General features: G+C 46.4%; 1 protein-coding gene across 2 annotated transcripts in view; it reads left to right on the top strand.

The window, feature by feature from the left end:
- The first annotated feature begins 1,722 nt into the window (after positions 1-1,722).
- ccdc102a (coiled-coil domain containing 102A) overlaps positions 1,723-8,318 on the top strand; it is a 69,340-nt gene continuing 62,744 nt past the window's right edge. For both annotated transcript variants that reach the window (XM_036544609.1, XM_036544610.1), the window contains exon 1: positions 1,723-1,862. The gene's annotated coding sequence lies outside the window, so the exon portion shown is untranslated. The remainder of the gene's footprint in view (positions 1,863-8,318) is intronic.

Genomic DNA, 8,318 nt, shown 5'->3' with positions numbered 1-8,318 from the left:
TCTGCCCCCAGTTCCACTCACTGCCCCGCTCACATGCGCCCCCTACTGTTCCCACCAGGAACTTCCTGGTGATTTAACAGCATCAATCGTGTGAAGTGCAGCTGCTGACACTCTGTATGCTTTTTGAACTTCCCATTGAGGACTCTGTCTCTATTGCCATTGTTGAAGCTGAATGTGCTCTGATTTTCCGGCACATTATGAATATTCATGAAGAGGAGTGGTGTAAAAACAAGACATCTCATAGGTCGCATAGCAATGCAGACAGCTACCAAACCCCCCCCTGCAAACAACCGGGACCCCCTCGACAAGGAAGCAAAGAGGACAGAAGTAACACAGAGTGTAACTCTTGCAGCACAAGCTGACACCGCGGTCCAATCACAGGGCGGTATCCCCACACAGATGAAATTGCCAGCCTGGTTAACGGGTCCCAGGCCAACGCCAAGACTTACAGACATACATGTAGTCCAACATCTTGCAGCTGCTGGCTGGGTCTCTTACTGTTGGCCATTGTTACCAGCTACAACCCCCCCCCCCTCCCCCAGCAACAGAGGGCCTCAAGAGACACTAATATCTAGTTGGCAGCGGTGACAGACATAATCATATAGGTACCATTTATTTGTGTGTGTGTGTGGGGGGGGGGGGGGGGGGGGGGGGGGGGGATGAGGGATTACTTATTAACTTTGGCAATGGTTCCACTCAAACCTCAACAGCTAGTGCTCCAAATGTTCATGGCCTGGTGTGTTTAATCCAGCTGCTTTTTAAAAGTTTTTTTGATTGTTTCTTTGTTTATTGATGAGATTCCTTCACAAGAGGAAATCCCAAAAGCCGTGGAGAGGAAATCCTAAAAGCTGTGCGTCTTTTTCTTAATCGTTTTTATTATATACAGAGAAAAAAATGTGTTTTGGAAGATGCTATGCTTCGGTATTTTATGTCTGTATTCTCACTGGGAGGCACTTGAGAAATTAGATCCAACACGGTCCTGTACATAGCGACAGAGGAATGTACACACGGCCACGCAGATGACGAACTGCGACAGCTTTGATTAATTATTATCAGTGATTCACCCGCATCCAAAGACATGTAGAGCGCTGGCAGACAGAAATACAGAGAGGTGAATTCCAAGGAACAATTTACAAAGTACAAGTGCAGCCAATGGTAACATGTTTCACCATCACTGAAGCAATTTATTTATTGCGTTTTTTTGCCTAGCAGACTTACTTACAGAGCTTGCGTTAGGCATAGAATCCATTTACACAGCTGGATGTTCTCACTAAAGCAATTGAGATTAATTACTTTGCTCCAGGGGTCACCACGAGAAACCTTTTTCACGAATTTGAACCTGGAGCCTTGTGGCTAGAAGTCCAATCCTCTATCCACACTGCCACCAAACTGACTCTGTGGAAGACCTATGTAAAAATCCAAATCTGGGGAATTTGCCGGATTCATACATACTTATCTATATCTATATCGATTCATATATAGATAGACAAATATCTTTTCCATATCTATACATAGCCTACTTATCTATATCTACAGTATAGTTTCGGTTTACAGTAGTATTGTTACATCTAGACGTCATTTTTGTCAGATGGATAGAACAATACCTGACATGCCTGCTGAAGTTGTTTAAAAAACGCAATTAAACGCACACCTCCCCCGTGCCACGGTGCTCCCGCCCCTCGCAGCGCTCATGGCGGACTCCGCCTCCCGCACTCTCCCACAAACTGCGCTTTTCCAAGAGGAAATTCCTGCAAAAGGAAGGAAACTGCGAGACGGAAAGCAAAGAAGGGGAGCACATCAAAGCCGAAAACGTCGAAAGAATCAGTGAATTTAGTAAAGATACGCCGTCAGAAAGCAATCAGGTCGGTGCTTAACGCCGTTTGTTAAATACTGGAATAATGGAGATGGTTAAGCATAAAATTTCGGATGCAAGCGATAGGTAGTTAGCTAGATAGCTAACGAGCGGTATCGAATGACAACACGACAGATTTCCATGCGAGAAACCCACTGCTGTTTGTCTTTGCTATTTTGAGTAATCTAGCTTGGTAGCTGTCTGGTACGATGTTGGAACTGAAGGCTTTAGACATGTTTTGATGGTAGCTAACTGGCTAAATGAATCGGGAGTAACTAGCTAGCTAAAACATTACTATTCCATTTTTTTCTGTAGCGCACTGTGCATTCCATCTGTAAATAAGCCATCTAATGTAGCTGGCTAGTACTAACTATGCAATGCGCGGAGATTGTGAAGTTTTTTAGATAAGTCAGCTAGGTAATTTCATTTTGTGAGTTGGGTAGGGATTCCTCCAAACGTTTCACGGAGGGCTGGAGTGCAGCTATGTCTTGTTCCCGCACAACTTTCTTGGATGCGTTTTTTTTTTTTTTTTTTTGGAAATGGACCGAAAGAGATGTAGCCGACATGGATTTACGAGTTGATGGCCAATATATATCATTTTTAGCCAGCAAGTTAACTAACTAGTTAGCTATATGTTAGGTAGAAAGCTTGCAAGTTTTGAAACGGAGGGTTGTGACTTGATTCATTGCTAACTGTATGCAAGAGTTGGAAATCCATCGCTGCACTTTTAAAGTATGTTTAAGTTTATGATTGTGGAGTCAGGACAGGAAGCTGGAATCGGGTCACTTCTTTGTGCTGGTTAGCAAGCTAGCTAGCACCTTTCTTCACAGCAGAAAGGACAACTGATAGTTACATTAACCAGAGAAATCGAAGACTTCATTACATTACATTTCATTACCTTACTATAGCTAGTTATTATAGGAATATTTGTCTTTTTCAGTAATGTTGCTATTGGGGGGCCATGCACTAGTAGCTCTAGAAACTATGTATTTTGTGCACTAGCTAGCTAGCAAGCGACAGCTGCAGGATAACTCGTGAGGAATGTGTCGTTCAAGGGTACCTCGCTGGTTAATTGGTTAGCTCCGTCTTTGTGTAATAGTCAATGAAACACTACCATGTGAACCGTCGGTGCAAATTTTAATCTTAAAATCCAATTTGGGATTGGGCAAGGTATTTTAAAACGATTAGCGGCCAGCAGATGTGTTTTCTTTTGATTATACGAATTTAATATCAATCAAATGCACTGCCCTATTTCACGGGCTACGTGTAATCCTGTACAACTTTCTTACATTACGAGATTTGATTCGGTCCTCTCATGTTCAGATGTGAAGGAGTATTTTTGATGTTTCTCTCCGTCATATCTTTACAGATCACAAAACGAATGCATGAATATTAAAAGACCGCACGATGCACGTCCGTGTGATGTATCTGGTTTATTTTTCACAGGGTTTCAAGTGATTCGTATTTGATTTTACTTTTGTTCTGCTGTTATTTCTGTATATTTTTTTCCATTAAGTCTGAGCGAGAAAGAGTCATACGGATGTCTCTGATTACAGTGGCACCTATCTGTAACGTTATTGTTCTTCATAATTAGCCATCACAAGTGCATTTCATGTTAGTGTACTTGGCTAGCTGCAGAAATATTGATCGTGGAAAAAAAGAACACAAAACTACCAAATGTCAAATTACATACAGGGTTGGTCTCTCCGTTATCGTTTTAGACACAGTAGCTGATGACAAGAGATAAGACTACCTGTAAAAACACAGCCAGCCAGCCAGCTAGCATCCCAACATGTGCCTTCCCCTGGCCGATCCGCCTGCATGCCCGGGTTGTTAAAAACACGGCCCTTACGCACATAACAGTGTTATCGGGAGGTCAGCCGATTTTCATTAGCGGAGTTACAGCCAGCCTCACTTTTTCCACACTCAGAATAGCAGCTACAAAGCCTCTGCAGAGCTTTCTTCCACCATAAATCTAGTAATAATTGTCAAGAGAGGATCCACCCTTAATTTAGTGTCAGCTGAGGAGATTATTGTCGGTCTAAAAACACGAAACATAAACGAGTCCCTTAAATTACTTGTGGAAAGTAACGTTTGCTCACTTTCCCCTTCTGTTATTTAACGCGCCGCCGGTTCCCGCGGCTGGAAGCAGTGGCGGCCCGCCGGTGCTGGGGGGTGCCTTCCCCCGATCGCTTACCCCCGGAGAGCTCCAGAGAAGCGTGGCGTTAGATATGCTGACCGGGTTTCCTTCACCTCAGGGCCCTGGACAGCGTCTTCAGCCGTGTCTCCGGAGCTTTTAGCACTGCGAGATCATCACTGTAGGCACGCTGTCACTGATTAAAGGTGTGAACGTCTCCTTTATGCAGAAAGTCCTGCATATACCCTGCTGCCACAGTGTATTTTAAACCGGCCACAGTCGATTATAGGCGTATTTCCATGACTTCTGTTTAGCAGAAGGAGATCAGGCTTCTCTACTTAACTGTTAAAACTTCTGTTCTGTAAATTGTCTGATGCAGAGGTGGTTAAAAGAAGGAAGTTTTCAGGAAGATTTGCTATCCCTGTGCTGTTAAGTGTAACTATTCTTTAGAGCTGTCCAAAGATTGCACAGATGGCTGACTCGCCATGCGGCTGGCTGGCGTGTTTCTTTAAAAAATATTCCTCGTCCTCTCTGCCAGCGCAGGCTTGGGGTAGTTGTAGCAGTTGGTAGTGGTTCCAGCTTTATATTTATCTCAGACAGCATGCTGTACGGTCGTTATAACTTGCACCGCTCTCGCAGAGATTTATTGCCAAATGTAGTAAGAATCAGAGAATCAGAATCAGAATTTCTTTATTGTCATTGTAACATGTACAACGAAAGCTGTAGCAAGCAAGCAAGTAAGCAAGCTGGTTGTTTATTTTTCGCGCACATTACAGAAAGAAAAGCCTGAGGATATGAAACACTTATTTTTTTTACTACACTATTATCATTTAACAGACACTCTTATCCAGAGTGAATTACATAGGTACCAGTTTTTACATATTATCCATTTATACGGCTGGATACTTACGGAGGCAGCTCTGGGTTAAGTAGCCTACCTTGCCCAAGGGTACAGCAGCAGTGCCCCAGTGGAGAATCTAATCGGCAAGGTTTCGGTTACAACCCCTGCTCCTTACCGCTATGCTACACTGCCGCTCACTACTGCTAACAAGCGGAGGGCACAATGTACCCCCTCCCGTTATATTGAAATTTACAGTTACAGTCTCCTCGGGAAAATGGAAGACCAGCAGATCGTTGTCAGACAAGCCTAGCTCGTGTCTTGCATGGTATGGCATTGCACGGTTCTGTTCATCTCAGGTCTGTCAATGGAAAACTGCCGGGGTAAAAGTGGGCCAGCAGATGGATCGGTGTGTCATATTTCCTTTTCTCGACCGCATTATCATTGGTTGTAGATTTTATTTTTTTTTTTTTTGGTAATGCATAAGTTTGATGCAGTTAGTGTGTCAGTAGTGCAGTCTCACAGTAGTCAGATGTAGCTGTGTGGGGATGGGTGGCTGTCGGTGGCCATGGGAACATTGTGTTCTGAGTGGGGCTGATTTTATGACTATGATGAGATTAATATGTATGATACCAGTGTGATAGATTTAATGGAGTACCGCATAAGGGTGGTAGATCCAGACTCCACAGAATCAAAAGATGTTTGCGTCTTATGCAACTGTGGCTGTTTGATCTGTGCAAAGCATTGTGGGTAAAAGCCCCCCATCCGCCCTTTAAAATTATTGCAGTGCCTGCAGTTTCTTGTGCTTGCCTCAACTCTCCATAAAGTATTGGTTGCCTATCATTATGCGATTATGGTGTCATATTTCTAAATTGCTATGGGTCTTTTATTTTGAAATATGTCACGGAGGTGTCTGTCTGTCTGTAGGTAAATACTTGCACATGGGCTGGTGCACATTCTCCCTCCCGAAACCCCATTTTTTCGGCGGAGAAAACCTGACCTGTGACTCGGTCTGCCAAGACAGACCGACAGACAGACGGGCAGACAATGTGTTTGCCTGCGAGTCTGCCCTGCTTCGCCTCTGATTGGTCATGGGTAGCGACTCGCATGCGGTTGCCATGGCGACACAGTATTTTTGGAGGGAACAGACCTTGTGAATTGCAGCCCATCTGGTGTGTGTCTGTTGACTGAGTGTGTGCCGACCGCTGCGGCTTCGAGGAAAGGACTACGCTCTCCTTTGTCTTCCGCTGTGAAATGTCAGTGTGCTAAACACTCCATATTAAACGCACACACACAAAATATTGGTACTGTCACATCATAATTGTCCCAAATATGTGAGGTTGTCTGTCTCCCTGGCTGTTGTTTTTGGTGCAGACGGAGGTAGGTCATTGGAAGTAGATGCCAGATTGACTGTATACCTACAACCAGCCTCTCAGTGCTCCGTATCTCTCTTCCTCTCACACCTTGCGCTGAACCCTCCTCCTCTTTCACGCTCTCTCTCTCGCACCATCTCTTTGTCTCTCTCCATCTCTTTGCACCGGTATAATCAGATTGTTCTGTAACAAATCGGGAGCTCTAGTTCAGCGTCGGGCTCCTGTCTTTGCGACTGTGGCACGCTGCTGTAGGAACAGGGACGTCTCTGTTTGCCTTTAATTAGGCGCAGTTGACGTGGGGCTGATGGAGGCCGCTTAATTATTTCCACAGGCTTCGGTGACGGGTTCGTCTGCAGCGAGGAGTGACTTGTTGCCCATTAGCGACCACCAGGAAGAATCTGGAATGACACGAAATGAGCAGACTCTGCTCCACAGCCCGACCGCTCTTCCCCTGTGTGCCTTGTGTCTCTGTTCTGTAATTACAGCGGTATGGCTTTAGAGCCCGCTTTAACCGCTGTCCTGTCACCTCCGCGATGTCGTGCCCTCCGAGGTCGGCGCTCTCTCTCTCCGTAAGCAGCAGCGTCAGCTCGGTGCTGGGAAGCGCTTTGCCCCGCTGACTTGGCTCCTTCGCCGCTCTTTGCCGCGGCCAAAACGTCAATCAGCGGGTGAGAAGGAGTGGGCGCTGGCTGGGAAAGGGCAGCCCTCACAGCTAATTAAGCGATAAAAGGAGCTCCGCAGCTCCTTGCTTGTTTGTATTTAATCTCGGGGTAAGATCAGCGGAGCTGGGCAGGGTGCATGTAGTCTCTTTGACTGCCCGCTAACGAGGTGCTGGCTTATTGATGGCCGGGCCTGCTGGCTCGGAACTTTGAGCTGCCTTGGAACCCCGGGCGGCAGCGCTCCCTTCCGCCGGCAGAATGCTGGGAGCAGATACCTCTGTCTCTCACCACCTATCTTAGAGTTGCGGTTTCGCGCTGTTGTGTAGCTGTGTTTATTTTCGCTGTTCATCACATGTGGGAGGTTGTGGCTGCTCTCTGTGAGATGTGATAAGCCAGCAGGCCTGATCATATCACAGCCAGCCTGTGTGAGAAGACTGCCATTCAGCAACGCCGGCCCTTCTTCCCTCGTAGTACCCCTCACACTCACAACCTGCGAGCCTTTGAACCAATTAAAGGGCTTTTTCACAACCAGCCCTGTAGCTTGTCACGGCCGCGGCCAAAACCAGGAGGCGAGACGTGGAGAAAAATCTTCTAATCAGCCGGTTCAGATGTGAAACGAGACTTTCCTGCTCTGTCTTCGCTGGGGGCAGACGCTGTAGAGCCTTCCTGTCATAACCGCGAGTCGCGCTGCAAAGCCAGGCAAATGCACACTGTTTGACCTTGTGCTCAAATGGGCCGAAAGGCTGCTCCACTCCCATAGGCATCATTTGAATTAATACATACCAGCTGTTGTTCAGGACTGTGCTGAGCAGTGACTGGGGGTTGGGGGACTGGGGGTTTGAGGGGACGACTTCACAAACAGTCCGCTTGGAGTTTACTCCAAAAGTGCATTGTGATGGAGTCGGGACTCTGAGATGGGGTTCTGATTCGGTGTTGCGTATGTCGTCCTTTCTGTGACTCCAAACAGACTGCTGGTTCAAGCTTATTTTCATAGGTGGTGAAACAGGCCAGAAAGGCCCTTTCTAGGATTTGCTTATCTGGAAATCTTGTGGAGGAATTGCTACTGGAGATAAGGAAATATTTGAACACAGTAACCCTTGCGTGAAATGTCTGCGGTCAGGTCCTCTCTGGGTTACGCTGGCAGCGGTGTGTTGCGATCTGGGCATCGACCGGGTCGAGGAACTAAAGCACAGCGTTGCGTTTGCGTTCGTTTTTTTTTTTTTTTTTTTAATCGTAAGCCAACCGGAATTCTCTCCCAGTGAAGTATGGAGTGAATTAGGAGGCCCAAAGGCGCAGAGTATGTGGGGTGTTTTTGGAGAAACTGTACCCTCGGTGGGAAATGCTGGGACAGCCGTGTGGGAATGGCAGGAAGTCTGAGAGAGGGAGTATGTGTGTGTGTGTGTGTGTGTGTGTGTGTGTGTGAGAGAGAGTGAGTGTGTGTGTGAGCGTGTGTGTGTGTGTG

This window comes from Megalops cyprinoides, chromosome 13 (genome assembly GCF_013368585.1).
Source record: "Megalops cyprinoides isolate fMegCyp1 chromosome 13, fMegCyp1.pri, whole genome shotgun sequence".
Lineage (NCBI taxonomy): Eukaryota > Metazoa > Chordata > Actinopteri > Elopiformes > Megalopidae > Megalops > Megalops cyprinoides.
The sequence above is the reverse complement of the archived record's forward strand: the minus strand, read 5'-3'. Positions and strand labels throughout refer to the sequence as shown.